A 17,079-nucleotide genomic window follows, 5' to 3' on the forward strand; every position below is an offset into this window, starting at 1 on the left:
TGATATGTAAGCCCTGTCCATCGGGAACAGCGTTGGACATCCTGGTCTTGATGTAGAGCCTGTGTGGCTTGAATTTATACATTCATCTAACATTCCCACTCTCACCAGTTTGTCAATCCACTGTATTATTTGTGGGTGTGCGGTCTAAGCCATCCCTGAAAGGCTTCCAACTGCGTGCATGGTATGTTCTCTGGCCACAGGCAGGGTGATGTTAAACCTGTTCCACTCCCACTTTTTTTCCTTGTGCTGTCGTTTAGAAGACTTCAGCCTGACTTTAGCCAAGTCAATGCATTTGGTTGTTGTCACTGCATAATCAGGGAACCTAGAGTGCCTTCAGAGAGTATTCACCTTGACATTTTCCACATTTTGAAATGTTACAGCCTGAATTTAAAATGTATTAAATAGAGATTTTGTGTCACTGATCTACACACAATACACGATAATGTTGAAGTGGATTTGCTTTTATAAGTGTTTAATTCTTGATGCACCCATCCCGTTAGCGGGATCATTTTCATAAACCACCGCTGAATTGCAGAGCGCCAAATTCAAATTAAATTTAAAAATATTAAATTTTCATGAAATCACAAGTGCAATATAACAAAACACAGCTTAGCTTTTTGTTAATCCACCTGGCGTGTCAGATTTCAATAAAGCTTTTCGGCGAAAGCATAACAAGCGTTTATGTAAGCACATCTCTATCAGTAGACAAAATATTACAAACAGCTAGCAGCCAAGTAGATTGGTCACGAAAGTCAGAAAAGCAATAACTTAAATCGCTTACCTTTGATGATCTTCGGATGTTTGCACTCACGAGACTCCCAGTTACACAATAAATGTTCCTTGTTCCATAAAGATTATTTTTATATCCAAAATACATCCATTTGGTTGGCACGTTATGTTCAGAAATCCACAGGCTCGAGCGGTCACGACATCGCAGACGAAAATTCCAAATAGTATCCGTAATGTTTGTAGAAACATTTCAAACATTTTTTATAATCAATCCTCAGGTTGTTTTTACAATATACACTCGATAATATATCAACCGGGAATGTAGCTTCTTCAATAGTAGAGAGAGAGAAAATGGCTGCACCAAGCTGTGGCGCATACAAAACGCTGCTGGCACCCAGCAATACAATGACGCGATGTGATCTTTCTCACTCACTCATTTTTCAAAATAAAAGCCTGAAAATATGTCTAAAGACTGTTCACACCATGGGGAGTCATAGGAAAAGGAATCTGGTTGATATCCCTTTAAATGGAGCGAAGGCAGGCTATGGAACATGGAACTTTTAAAATAGAGGCCACTTCCTGGTTTTCGCCTGCAATATTACATTTACATTTAAGTCATTTAGCAGACGCTCTTATCCAGAGCGACTTACAAATTGGTGCATTCACCTTATGACATCCAGTGGAACAGCCACTTTACAATATCAGTTATGTTATACTCACAGACAATATTTTGACAGTTTTGTGAAACTTTAGAGTGTTTTATATCATAATCTGACAATTATATGCATATTCTAGATTCTGGGCCTGAGACAGGCAGTTTAATATGGGTACGTTTTTCATCCAAACGTCAAAATACTGCCCCCTACACTCAAGAGGTTAAAAATGCATAAAAATTTAAAGATTAAATATCTTGAGTCAATACGTATTCAACCCTTTTGTTATGGCAAGCCTAAATAAATTCAGGAGTAAAAATGTGCTTAACATAATAACAAGTTTCATAGACTCACTCCGTGTGAAATAATAATGTTTAACATGATTTGTTGAATTATTGCCCCATCTCTGTACCCCACATATACAATTATCTGTAAGGTCCCTCAGTTGAGCAGTGAATTTGAAGCACAGATTCAACCACTAAGACGAGGGAGGTTTTCCAATAGTTCGCAAAGAAGGGCACCTATCGGTAGATTTAAAAATATATATATATATTGAATATCTCTTTGAGGATGGTGCAGTTATTAATTATACCCAGTCACTACAAAGATACAGGCACCTTTCTTAAATTAGCCGGAGAGGAAGGAAACCACACAGGGATTACAACATGAGGTTACAGAGTTGAATAGCTGTGATAGGATATACTGTAGCTGAGGATGGATCAACAACACTGTAGTTACTCCACAATACTAACATAAATTACAGTGGAAAGAAGAAAGCCTGTACAGAATATAAATATTCCAAAACACGCATCCTGTTTGCATAAAGGCACTAAAGTAATAGGGGATAAATGAGGAAGATGGGCGACACCTGGAGGGGTGTGGAGACAAGCACAAAGACAGGTAAAACAGATCAAGGTGTGACACCTAGTTCAAGTTTTGACTTAAATCGGCTTAAAAATGTATGGCAAGACTTGAAAATGGCTGTTTATCAATGATCAACAACCAACTTGGTAGAGCTTGAAGATCTTTTAAAGATAATGGTCAAATATTGTGCAATCCAGGTGTGCAAAGCTCTTAGACACTTACCCAGAATGACTCCCAGCATTAATTGCTGCCAGAGGTGATTCTAACATGTACTGACTCAGGGGGTCTAATTACGATGCAATCGCAATAGGACTACACACTACCCTTTCCCATCTGGAAAAATGGAACACCAATGTGATAATGCTGTTCATTGACTACGGCTCAGCGTTCAACACCATAGTCCCCACAAAGTTCATCACTAAGCTAAGGACCCTGGGACTAAACACATCCATCTGAAACTGGATCCTGGACTTCCTAACGGGCCGCCCCCCAGGTGGTAAGGGTAGGCAACAACACATCTGCCACTTTGATCCTCCCTGTCCACCCACGACTGCGTGGCCAAACACGACTCCAACACCATCATTAAGTTTGCTGATGACACAACAGTGGTAAGCCTGATCTGCGACAACGATGAGACAGCCTATAGGGAGAAGGTCAGAGACCTGGTAGTGTGGTGCCAGGACAACAACCTCTCCATCAATGTGATCAAGACAAAGGAGCTTATCGTGGACTACAGGAAGAGGCAGGCCAAACAGGCCTCATTACCATCAATGGGGCTGTAGTGGAGAGGGTTGAGAGTTTCAAGTTCCCTGGTGTCCACATCACCAACGAACTATCATGGTCCAAACACACCAAGACAGTCATGAAGAGGGCACGACAACAACTTTTACCCCTCAGGAGACTGAAAAGATTTAGCATGGGTCCCCAGATCCTCAAAAAGTTATATAGCTGGACCAGCGAGAGCATGGTCGGTTGCATCACTGCCTGGTGTGGCAACTGCTCGGCCTCTGACCGAAAGGAGCCACAGAGGGTAGTGCGTACTGCCCAGTACATCACTGGGGCCAAGCTACCTGCCATCCAGGACCTATATACGAGGCGGTGTCAGAGGAAGGCACATAAAATTGTCAAAGACTGCAGTCACCCAAGCCCTAGGCTGTTCTCTCTGCTACCGCACGGCAAGCGGTACCAGAGCACCAAATCTAGGACCAAAAGGCTCCTTAATAACAGCTTCTACCCCCAAGCCATAAGACTGCTGAACAATTAATCAAATGGCCACCCGGACTATTTACATTGACACCCCTCCCCCTCCAGTCTCTTGACAACAAGGTTGATGAAATCCGAGCAAGGGTAGCATTCCAGAGGGACATCAGAGACTGTAACGTTCTTTGCTTCACGGAAACATGGCTCACTGGAGAGACGCTATCGGAGTCGGTGCAGCCAGCTGGTTTCTCCACGCATCGCGCCGGCAGAAACAAACATCTTTCTGGTAAGAAGAGGGGCGGGGGCGTATGCTTCATGGTTAACGTGACGTGGTGTTGCCACAACAACATACAGTCCTTCTGTTCACCTGATTTAGAATTCCTCACAATCAAATGTCGACCGCATTATCTACCAAGGGAATTCTCTTCGATTCATTGTAGCTGGGGATTTTAACAAGGCTAATCTGAAAACAAGACTCCCTAAATGTTATCAGCATATCGATTGCGCAACCAGGGCTGGAAAAACCTTGGATCATTGCTATTCCAACTTCCGCGACGCATATAAGGCCCTGCCCCGCTCTCCTTTCGGAAAAGCTGACCACGACTCCATTTTGTTGATCCCTGCCTACAGACAGAAACTAAAACAAGAAGCTCCCGCGCTGAGGTCTGTTCAACGCTGGTCCGACCAATCTGATTCCACACTCCAAGACTGCTTCCATCACGTGGACTGGGATATGGGCAAGGTGACTGGAAACATGACTGAATACAAACAGTGTAACTATTCCCTCCGCAAGGCAATCAAACAAGCTAAGCGTCAGTATAGAGACAAAGTAGAATCTCAATTCAACGGCTCAGACACAAGAGGTATGTGGCAGGGTCTACAGTCAATCACGGATTAGAAAAAGAAAACCAGCCCCCTCACGGACCAGGATGTCTTGCTCCCAGGCAGACTAAATAACTTTTTGACCGCTTTGAGGACAATACAGTGCCACTGACACGGCCCGCAACTAAAACATGCGGACTCTCCTTCACTGCAGCCGACGTGAGGAAAACATTTAAACGTGTCAACCCTCGCAAGGCTGCAGGTCCAGACGGAATCCCCAGCCGCGCCCTCAGAGCATGCACAGACCACCTGGCTGGTGTGTTTACGGACATATTCAATCAATCCCTATCCCAGTCTGTTGTTCCCACATGCTTCAAGAGGGCCACCATTGTTCCTGTTCCCAAGAAAGCTAAGGTAACTGAGCTAAACGACTACCGCCCCGTAGCACTCACTTCCGTCATCATGAAGTGCTTTGAGAGACTAGTCAAGGACCATATCACCTCCACCCTACCTGACACCCTAGACCCACTCCAATTTGCTTATCGCCCAAATAGGTCCACAGACGATGCAATCTCAACCACACTGCACACTGCCCTAACCCATCTGGACAAGAGGAATACCTATGTGAGAATGCTGTTCATCGACTACAGCTCGGCATTTAACACCATAGTGCCCTCCAAGCTCGTCATCAAGCTCGAGCCCCTGGGACCCTGAGACCCCGCCCTGTGCAACTGGGTACTGGACTTCCTGACGGGCCGCCCCCAGGTGGTGAGGGTAGGCAACAACATCTCCACCCCGCTGATCCTCAACACTAGGGCCCCACAAGGGTGCGTTCTGAGCCCTCTCCTGTACTCCCTGTTCACCCACGACTGCGTGGCCACGCACGCCTCCAACTCAATCATCAAGTTTGCGGACGACACAACAGTGGTAGGCTTGATTACCAACAACGACGAGACGGCCTACAGGGAGGAGGTGAGGGCCCTCGGAGTGTGGTGTCAGGAAAATAACCTCACACTAAACGTCAACGAAACTAAGGAGATGATTGTGGACTTCAGGAAACAGCAGAGGGAACACCCCCCTATCCACATCGATGGAACAGTAGTGGAGAGGGTAGTAAGTTTTAAGTTCCTCGGCGTACACATCACAGACAAACTGAATTGGTCCACCCACAGAGACAGCATCGTGAAGAAGGCGCAGCAGCGCCTCTTCAACCTCAGGAGGCTGAAGAAATTTGGCTTGTCACCAAAAGCACTAACAAACTTCTACAGATGCACAATCGAGAGCATCCTGTCGGACTGTATCACCGCCTGGTCCGGCAACTGCTCCGCCCACAACCGTAAGGCTCTCCAGAGGGTAGTGAGGTCTGCACAACGCATCAACGGGGGCAAACTACCTGCCCTCCAGGACACCTACACCACCCGATGTCACAGGAAGGCCATAAAGATCATCAAAGACAACAACCACCCGAGCCACTGCCTGTTCACCCCGCTATCATCCAGAAGGCGAGGTCAGTACAGGTGCATCAAAGCTGGGACCGAGAGTCTGAAAAACAGCTTCTATCTCAAGGCCATTAGACTGTTAAACAGCCACCACTAACATTGAGTGGCTGCTTCCAACACACTGACTCAACTCCAGCCACTTTAATAATGGGAATTGATGGGAAATGATGTAAAATATATCACTAGCCACTTTAAACAATGCTACCTAATATAATGTTTACATACCCTACATTATTAATCTCATATGTATACGTATATACTGTACTCTATATCATCTACTGCATCCTTATGTAATACATGTATTACTAGCCACTTTAACTATGCCACTTTGTTTACATACTCATCTCATATGTATATACTGCACTCAATACAATCTACTGTATCTTGCCTATGCCGCTCTGTACCATCACTCATTCATATATCTTTATGTACATATTCTTTATCTCCTTACACTTGTGTCTATAAGGTAGTAGTTTTGGAATTTTTAGCTAGATTACTTGTTGGATATTACTGCATTGTCGCAACTAGAAGCACAAGCATTTCGCTACACTCGCATTAACATCTGCTAACCATGTGTATGTGACAAATAACATTTGATTTGATTTGATTAGTTTTTTCATTGATGCTATGCAGTCTAATATCTATACATCACTTTTCTCAAAGCTACATATACAAATGACCTTGACTAACCTGTATCCCCGCACATTGACTCGGTACCGGTACCCCCTGTATATAGCCTCGTTATTGTTATTTTTTACTTTAGTTTATTTAGTAAATATTTTCTTACATTTTTCTTGAACTGCATTGTTGGTTAAGGGCTTGTAAGTAAGCTAATGAGGCACGATTTTGCCTGGCATAGAAAATGTGCTCACTCGTCAAGACACTGTTGTTCAGAGGAGCTTGCCAACAACACAGATACAGTAATACAAACACTTCAAACTGAAGCTGTAAAGACTGCAAATTAGCTGCGTTTCGTTTCACCTGATTCATGTAACCCAATTCAGGAAACTAGGTGTATGTCGCAAGTCACAACTTCACAGTAGAGCCGTTTAAACGTAAATATTTTTTTTTCAAAATGTGTTTTTTGGCAGAACTCCCTTCTCAAACATGTGAACTTTCATGTGCCTTAATATCCAACTTGTATGCCGTCTGTAAATACGAATACAATTGTTAAATTACAAGCCTAGTTGGTTTAGCCACAGAAAAAGTGAGTAACCTTCCCGCTAGCCATGATTGGCTGAGATAATTAGTAGGCTGAACATACCAAGAGTTGAGTTTGGATTGGTCTACCTATTGGAGCTGGTCAGTATGTTTAGGTAATCATGTCGAACATGGATTTAAAAAAAAATGTATAGCATAGTAAAACGGCATAATCCTAATGTTAAAGTTAAAGTGTACTGTTAGCTAGCTAATGTTAGCTGGTGGTCTCGCTAGCTGTGTATGCTCTCCACTTTCTGGAGGACCGAGTTTTGAAATCAGTGAAATGTGAGTATGATAGCTAAGGAGATGGAGAAAACACCTGTCTAGATTACATCTTCAAACTAAGGACAACCTTGCATGGCATCAGCCAGGAGACGCGTCAAACCATGATGTATACGGGAAAGACAGTCTAGCTAGCTACATTTTCAGATATTACACATTTCTAATTTTGACAGAAAATGGTTTCATTTCAAGTGTACTGTTAACTAACTAACTTTAGCTGGCTAGGTCGCTAGCTAATCTTATGTGTATGATCTTGTTCTTCGTATCTCAGACACATTTAATTGACTAGTTATAGACATAGAACCTGGTTGGTTAGCTACCTGCAGATTCATGCTGGGTAGTAATGTCATGAGTTGTGATTATGGTCCATTGTTTAGTTAGCTAGCTAAATGTCACTGCAACTGTTGATAGTCCCTCTAGCTGGTAAATTAGCTCTGGCTATCTACTCCGATTTTAGACCAAGGGTAAGATAGTCTAGCTAGGTACATTTTCAGATATTAAATGTTTCTATTTTGACAAAGTATTTTCATTTAAAGTAAGTGTACTGTTAGCTAGCTAGCTACATTAGCTGGCTGGCTTGCTAACTAACGTTACGTCATGCGTTGGGATTCATTGTTTACCTAGCTAGCTATCTAGCTACATTTCTTTGAAAATACTCTCGTCGTAGTGTGCCAGAGCGCAGAATGACTGATTTATTTTTGAACTCTCAACACCCGTTGAATATGTCCAGTGTCAGTAAATATTGGCAACAAAGCATAATTCAATTGTTGCCAGCAGCAAAGTTACAGTTACCAACACTCTGGATAACATGAAAACAGCCTAACCAGCTCTGCTAGGGTGAGTAACATGGTCAGAGTGGGGTGTTCTCTCATTATGTGTCTGGAAGTAACTAGCCAATGTTAGCCAGTTAGCTTGGGTGCTTGACTGTAGTTGTGAGGTCACAGCTTTCGGAACAACCCTACTTATTGGCCAGAGCGTCCAGTGTGCGCTCTGAACGCGAAACCAAAGTGAGCTGTTCTCTCACTCTTAGATGTGTGGAAGTTGCTGGAAAGTTAGTACAGAACACTCGGCTCAAACCTTAAAGAGATGGGTGGGGCTAAGGCTTAAGTGGGTGCGAACAATGCTGAATGGGTGTAGACAAAGAAGGGTTCTCCAATAGTAGAACCAAAACATTGAAAGACGGTTTTCTCAAAAGTGAGTTTACAAGTTGATCAACTTTCAATGCGGAATTACTTTCGCATTGGTTCCTCAAATGCAGTGTATGATATACCATTTTGTAGCTGTGAGTAAATAAGCATTTTAATATCATAGATTCAACCGGTAGCAACTTGTGGAATAGACACCGGCTGGAATGTGGTTTTAACCAATCAGGATTAGACCCACCCGTTGTATAATACTTACCTAATCAATGCAAAAAAACACATTGACAGAGTATTTTGTGTATATCGATGACAAAAAATGACAATGGAATCCATTTTAATCCCACTTTGTAACACAAACAAATGTGGAAAAGGTCAAGGGGTGTGAATACTTTCTGAAGGCACTGTACATACAGTATCTGTTAGACTGATATGGTTTATTCACAGCCCTTGTTCTTTGAATCTTGTAGCTTTCTTTTCTCCCCCTTGTTTACTGAGCAAGGTGTGTGCTCAATGATTTTCCGTAAACTTTTGACCCCCAAGCATGTATGGAACAACACCATAGTTGATCTTGGGATTGTCGCTTTTGGAGAACTGGATATTTATTTTGAAGAGAGTTGTCTTGTCTATGTGGTTAGGGTTGAAACTGAAAGATGACGAGGTCAGTGTACTAAAAGTTGAAGTTTTCCTTTTGTACAGTTCCAACACACTGTGCACACTTTCCTCACTCGCAACATGGCTGTTGATGTACAGATCACCTTTAGTGTGTCCCTCCAGCAAAGAATCAAACTCATTGAGATTGTCCATTCTGAAAGGTAAAAAAAAGAGTGCTTTATTAGGTAAATTCTCATATAAAAACATTTCATACATTTTGTTCTGAATAATTGGTAACCATTTCATAAAAGCAATAGCAGTTTCTATCTCATATACCATGACCTCTCAGGCCTTATTGCTGACTACTTCAATCGATAGAAAGGTCAATAAAACTTGTATAGAGCAGCTTCTAAACATAAAACCATGTGTGAAATCATGTGGTAGTTTGATGTGCTACAGAAGATGCTGGCTCTCTCTGACAACTGCAAGCTCTCCTTTTCCTCCAAGATTCCACTGCTGGTTAAATACAACTTGCAAATACAAGACAAAGACAGAGAAAAGTGATGATTAATTCAATGCATAAATATCAGTACATCACAATACTTAATGTAGCTACTGTGAATCACAATAATACAGAAATATTGTTTAATTGATCAATCATTCTTGATAAGCAGGTATGATTGTAAAGCCAAGAGGACTGCACTAGTAATAAATTGCACTGAGGTGTAAATTCTGGAGCCTCATGAATCATCATAGAAATATATATTTTGAATCACTTCCATGGCACTGCTATACGGTATAGATTGACCCACAGTAGGCCTACTGTTAAGGCAATATACAAACAGAGACTGTAAGAATGAGGTAAAACCCAGTTCTCTTGTTGTAATTCCACTTGACAGCACAAGGTGGCATTAGATGCACATCAAGATGTATAAATGCAGGATGATTTGAGAAAATAAATTGTGCCATTCATTAGGTCTTGTTTTAGCCAACAGTGTAGTTCTAGTGATAATGCTAGCTACCTTGCTACAGGCTTTACTATTAACTACAATTATATCAAATGATTCAGACCAGCTTTACCTGGCACATAGCAATACAAACCTAGAAACTACTGCCGCGTCAGTGAGTGTTCTCTCAATGTCAAGATTCTCATGTTGCAATCAACAGGTACTCCTTGAATATCTGTCCTACAAACATACATTTGGTATTGTTTGAAAGATACAAGTCTCCCCTTTACAGTCTGCTGTGCTTCCTACAGTAGCAGATATAGCCATAATACATCGGGTGCATCATCTGACATGCATGACTACAATTCAAATGAGCATCAATCTTTTATCCATCGTTTTGTGCTTACCATATTGATCTCCTCCTTACCTGCTTGTTCCAAGTATTGGCATATTGTTTGTTTCTTCCTGTGGATACAGGAGTGTGGACAAAATAAGTGACTGATGATAGACAATATCTTATGACACTATTGACAATTTAGGCTGTCACTTGGATAATATAATAATAATGGACTTTCATTGCTTTGAGACGCTAATTATAATAAATAGATATGTGGCTCTGAGCTAGCTAGATCATTTTGAGGTAGCTAGAGAATAAACCTCAGCTAGAGCTAGCTATTTGTGTAAAACAAATATTTAGAGTGATAACTTGCCAACTAGTTTCGGTGGCAAGGGGTAGCTTCAAATATTCCAGTGTTAATGTTAGCTGACTTGGCTAGCTAGCTAAGCAGGATAGATAGCTATCACTACTGTTACTACTAGCTTAGTTGGCTGGCTAGTAATCTGATTTACAGCAGCTAGCTAAACTCACCCCATTCCGTACAAATATGCGCGACCGCAACATTCAAACGATTCTACAAAGAAAACTAATGGGACTGTAGCGACTGTGTTGACGCCAAAATCTGGGGTTTGAACTACGTTTCTATTCAAGCGTTGATCTACATGGTAATGGCTCTATAGTATTGGAGAAAAGTTTTTTTTAAACTGACCCTCTGTTACATAACGTAACGTACAGCACGCATAAAGCAACTATTTCCGTGTTACAATCTCTCTCCACCAGGTGTAGCACTTCTCTCATCCTTTAAAATCAAGAAATGGACAGTGACGGGGTTAAGGTGGGATACCTAGTCATATTTTGCATCGTCACTGCAAGCGATCATCATTCTCAAAGCCGCTGTTTACTTCTGAAGATCAGTTTAGCACTGCCCTAAAAACCAAATCTGCCCACTGCCCTAAAAACCAAATCAAACCAAATCAAATTCGACACAAACCTTCAAATAGGTATGTAATGACACATTATATAAACTCTTTATAGTGTTTTATTTACTTTTTAGAGGCAATAAGGTGATAAGTTGGACAGATCGAGTGAAAAAAAGCAATTTTTCCACACAACATCTCTCCTTCTCACTATCACGCATTAGTTTCGCTTCAAACACAAATAACAACCACTTTTCTCACAAATTAAAATCTTGCAACTAATCTCTGATCAGTGTTATGTACCCACATTTTTACAGTTAAAACCTGTTAGGGATAGGGAAGAATACTGCCCCCTTTGGAGGAAGTGCGTGCCCATAGTAAACTGAAAATAAATCTGTCCAAAATTGCTAACATATGCATATAATAATTATTATTGGATAGAAAACACTCTAAAGCTTCTAAAACCGTTTGAAATATGTACTTAAGTGTAGCAGAACTCACAGGGCAGCCATTCTCCCAAACGATTTCTCTCATCAGGAAAGTTGGGCCAACTTTGACGTCATAGCCCCCACCCTTCCCAACCAGCTACGGATCTGGGATCAGTTTCTATGTCTTCGGCGAGATGTCTTCTTTCAATAGGCCGTTTCATTGTGAAAATCCTGCGATCTTTCACCCTTTGGCAGGCAAAAACCTTGGTGTCACGCGAAAATACATGCACTCTCATGCGCGCGTTGCGCCTGGAGTGCCCTTTGTTCCAGGAATCACGACACGATGTCAGTTTGTCTGTTCGAGTTGAGAATTGTTTTGCACATTTAGAACATCCTAAAGCTTGATTATGCACTTAGTTTGACCAGTTTCGTCAACATATAATATGTAATTTTGAAGTTTTGATGCGCAACCCCTCGAATTTTGGCTGCATTTCAGCCGGAATGTGTCGTGTTTGCGAACACAAAGACACATGAATTGAAACCAAACGATGTTTTGGGTAAGTACGACTTCTTCCACTACATTATGATCGAAGACCATCAAAGGTAAGGGAATATTTATGTGGTAATTTTGTGTTTCTGTTGACTCCAACATAGCGGAGAAATATTGCTAATGTCTGAGCGCCGTCTCAGATTATTGAAAAATGAACGATTTCTGTAACGTTAAAAAGAAATGTGACAAAGCGATTGCATTAAGAAGGAGTGTATCTTTCTAACTATATGTAGAACATGTATATTTAGTCAAAGTTTATGATGTGTATTGCTGTTATCTGGCGTTATCTGGCGGAGTTATCATAATTTCTCCGGACATTTTTGTAGCATTTTTTGAATATGGCGTCAATGTAAACAGAGATTTATGGATATAAGTAGAATGTCCTAGACATGTCCTATTACTGTCATCTGATGAAGATTTTCAAAAGGTTAGTGAATTATTTGCTTTTAATCCTACGTTTGTGATTGCATCTTTTGTTCGACAAAATGGCTATACATTAGCTGTGTATTTGGTGGTGGTTTGACATAAATATGTGCTATGTTTTCGCCGTAAAACATTTTAGAAATCTGACAAGGTGTTTATCTTTCATTTGAGCTATTGGACTTGTTAATGTGTGGAGGTTAAATATTTCTAAGAATATTTTTGCATTCTGTGCGCCACTTTTGAGTTGGGAGTGTGTGGGGGGGTGCCCTTGGGGAACCTGTAGCGTGAACAAGTTTTAAAGTAGTTTCTGCTTGTGTGCGTATTTGTTTGTGTGTGTATCCGTGCTTGGTTTTCCGAAAGACTACCCACACATGATAAGAATTACCTTTGTTAGTTGAGCTCTGTGAATGGTCAAGTGTAAAAAGGAACAGAGGACAGACAGGACAGAGGGACAGACATGTTGGACTCTTGCAGTGGCAGTGCGTGGGTAAAATCACTGAGGAAGCCAAGCTAGGAAAAAAGCCATGTAACAAATGTTGAGATAATTGCCTTGTTTGCTCTATAACCCATTCGTTCATATGCCACCGTGATATACAATAAGGCAGAGACAAGTAAAAGACAGTCAGAGTGGTGGAATAAATTCCACCGCACATACACTTCCGTTCAAAAGTTGGAGTCACTTAGAAATGTCCTTGTTTTTGAAAGAAAATATATTTTTTTGTCTATTAAAAGAACATCAAAATGATCAGCAATACAGTGTAGACATTGTTAATGTTGTAAATGACTATTGTGGCTGGAAACGGCTCATATTTTATGGAAAATCTACATAGACATACAGAGGCCCATTATCAGCAACCATCGCTCCTGTGTTCCAATGGCATGTTGGGTTAGCTAATCCAAGTTTATCATTTTAAAAGGCTAATTGATCATTACAAAACCCGTTTGCAATTATGTTAGCACAGCTGAAAACTGTTGTTCTGATTAAATCAGCAATAAAACTGTCCTTCTTTAGACTAGTTGAGTATCTGGAGTATCAGCATTTGTGGGTTCAATTACAGTCTCTTGTTCTGAGAAATGAAGGCTATTCCTGTGTGAGAAATTTCCAAGAAACTGACGATCTCGTACAACGCTGTGTACAACTCTTCACAGAACAGCGCAAACGGGCTCCAACCAGAATAGAAAGAGTGGTGCACAACTGAGCAAGAGGACAAGTACAGTAGAGTGTCTAGTTTGAGAAACAGATGCCTCACAAGTCCTCAACTGGTAGAGTCATTAAATAGTACCCCTGCAAAACACCAGTCTCAATGTCAACAGTGAAGAGGCGACTCCAGGATGCTGGCTTTCTAGGCAGAATTGCAAAGAAAAGCCATATCTCAGACTGGCCAATAAAAATAAAATATTAACATGGGCAAAAGAACAGACACTGGACAGAGGAACTCTGCCTAGAAGGCCAGCATTTCCGGAGTCACCTCTTCACTGTTGACGTTGAGACTGGTGTCACTACAGCCAGAATGGTGATCAAACCATCAGAAAGGGGAAGATCAGTAACAAAGTCAATGGATAGATGGGACGAAGGTCGCTGAGGCACGGGAAGCGGCGGGAGCTTTCCTGCTGGAGCATTCCGGGGGGACTTGACTTGAGCACACACAGAACAGGAGTTGACATACCGCGTAACATCCTGCAATAAGGTGGGCCACCAGTATTTCTCAGTGATGGAATGAATGGTGAGAGAAATACCTGGATGTCCAGCGATGACAGCTGTGTGTGCCCAGGTCAGCAGCCGATCCCTTTTCCCTGTGGGAACGTAGATGCGGGCGGGAGGACAATTCTGGGGTGCGGGCTCCCTCTCTAGAGCCTGGCGGATGTCCACATCTACGTCCAAAACCACTGGACCCACGACTCGGGAGAACGGGATTATGGGTACCCTCTGGACAGGAGCCTCTCCCGAATTGTAGATACAGGACAGGGCATTGGCCTTGATGTTCTTAGAACCTGGTCATAGTGAAGTCAAACCTGGTGAAGAAGAGGGCCCACCTGGTTAGGCGCGGATTCAGTCTCCTCACTGTCCGTATGTACTCAAGGTTCTGATGGTCGGTGAGGATGATGAATGGTTCCTTGGCACCCTCCAACCAGTGTCTCCATTCCCCTAATGTTAACTTCACTGCCGTAATTCCTCTCTGTGGGGGACAGTTTCTTGAAGAAAGCACAAGAATACAATTTTAGTGGGTCCCCCTACAAAACTGCCTCCACACCCACCTCTGATGCATCTACCTCAACCCCAAAAGGTAGTGTGGGATCTGGGTGTTTTAGCAAGGGGGTGGAGGTGAAACACCCCTTGAGGAGACGAAAGGCCTCGTCAGCTGCTGGAGACCAAACCAACCTACGAGGCCCAATCTTGAGGAGGGAGGTGAGAGGGGTGGTGATGGCGCTGAAGTTCCTGATGAAGTGGCGGTAAAAGTTGGCAAGCCCCAAAAACCATTGTAACCTTTTGATGGTGGTTAGGACGGGCCATGACCTTACCGCATCTACCTTCTTGTCCTCCATCCTCACTCCCTGCGGGCTGATTTGGTAGCCCAAGAACGAGACAGCCCTTTGGTGGATTTGGCACTTCTCCGCCTTGACGAACAAGAGGTGTTCCAGGACTGCTCAAACGTAAGTAATGTGATCTTCCAGGTTGGTCGATGTACACAATCACCTGACGTCCGAGCATGTCCCTGAACACCTCGTTGACAAATTCCTGGAACACTGACGGAGCATTGGCTAAGCCAAAGGGCATAAGCAAGTACTCATAGTGATGAGACATTGTGCTGAACGCCTACTTCCACTCATCCCCTGTCCTGGATGTGGATGAGAGTGTAGGCACTCCACAGATCCAGTTTGGTGAAGAACCAGCCCCCAATGAGCTGCTTGATGGCTGCCGGCACCAGCGTGAGAGGGTGCCAATACTTTGTGGTGATGTCATTGAGTCCACAGTAATCGATACAAGGTCGTAATCCTCACTCCTTCTTGGTCACCAAGAAGAAATCAGCCAACGCAGGGCACATAGACATGCAGATGAAACCCTGTCGGAGCGCTTCTTGAATGTAGTCCTCCATGGACTGGGTCTCAGACACCAACAGAGGGTAGATGCATCTGCGCGGAGGTGTAGCACTGGAAAACAGGTCAATGGCACAGTCCCAGGAGCGATGAGGAGGGAGACAGGCAGCGCGGGTCTTGGAGAATACCTCCCTTAGATCCTCATATTCCTCCAGGATGTTGGGCTGGAGGGCAACCACTGCACTCTCAACTGACGTGGAACCACAGGGGACAGGAAAGCAGGTCTTCCGGCATTCAGGTGACCAGTCGGTGATTCTCATCCTCGACCAAGATATGGCAGGGTTATGGTGCTGAAGCCAAGGTAGGCCGAGGATGATCTTGTGAATTGGTGCACTGGTGATGAAGGTGATGTTTTCCTGGGCTCCACGGCGAGGGTGAGTGGTTTGGTGATGTGTGTGATGGTTCCGGATCCTAAAGGCCGACAGTCGAGACCTTGAACCTGAAAAGGAGAGGAGAGGGGGTAGATAGTAATATTGAGAGAGGCGGCAAGGTTCTGATCCATAAAGTTCCCTGTGGCGCCGGAATCCACTAAAGCTGTAGACACAAGGCACGAGGGACAGTCAGCCAGAGTGACGGGTACTAAAAAGAGTCTAACAGGAAGAGCAGTGGATGGAATACTCACTCCTGGTCCAGGGGATGCAACATCACATGACCGTCCCTCTGCTCTAGTGGATCCCGGATTCTGAAGTAACGGACACCGCTGGCGATGTGCCCTCCGTGGCCACAGTACAGACAGAGCCCCAGTGGTATCCATTTGTGTCGTTCCGCCATGGGAAAGCGTGTGAAACCTTCCTCGATGGGTTCAGACTCTGATCCCGAAACAATTACAGAAGGAGGGAGAGAAGCGATGGAGATGCCGTTATCCAGACGGATGTCCATCGCAATGAGTGCGTCCAGGGTGAGGTTGTCATCTTTGCAGGCCAGTTCCGTCTTGACCTCCTCGCGCAGGCCTCGTCTAAATAACATGCTGAGCTCCGGCTCATTCCATCCACTAGCAGCAGCTACTGTCCGGAAGGTAAGCGCATACTCAGCAGCCATCTGGTTCCCCTGCTGGAGCTGAAGCAGACTCTCACCTCCCGCTCTGCCCTCTGCGTGATGATCGAAAATAAATTTAAACAGAGCCTTGAACCCCTCATAAGACTCAAGCTCCTCCTCTCCTCTCTCCCAGATGGCAGTAGCCCATTCCAATGCCTTCCCAGTCAGCAGAGAAATAACCGTGGCAACCTTAGACCTCTCGGTTGTGGGAGGTCCCATCTGATGTGCGAAATAGAGGGAGCACTGAAGGAGGAAGTCACGACATTTGAATGCTATCCCGCCATATTTCTCTGGGAGGGATAGACGGACATCGCTGATCTGAGCGGGTTGCTGAATGGGCTGGTGTGCTGACTCGTTCGGTCTA

This window comes from Oncorhynchus keta, chromosome 7 (genome assembly GCF_023373465.1).
Source record: "Oncorhynchus keta strain PuntledgeMale-10-30-2019 chromosome 7, Oket_V2, whole genome shotgun sequence".
NCBI lineage: Eukaryota > Metazoa > Chordata > Actinopteri > Salmoniformes > Salmonidae > Oncorhynchus > Oncorhynchus keta.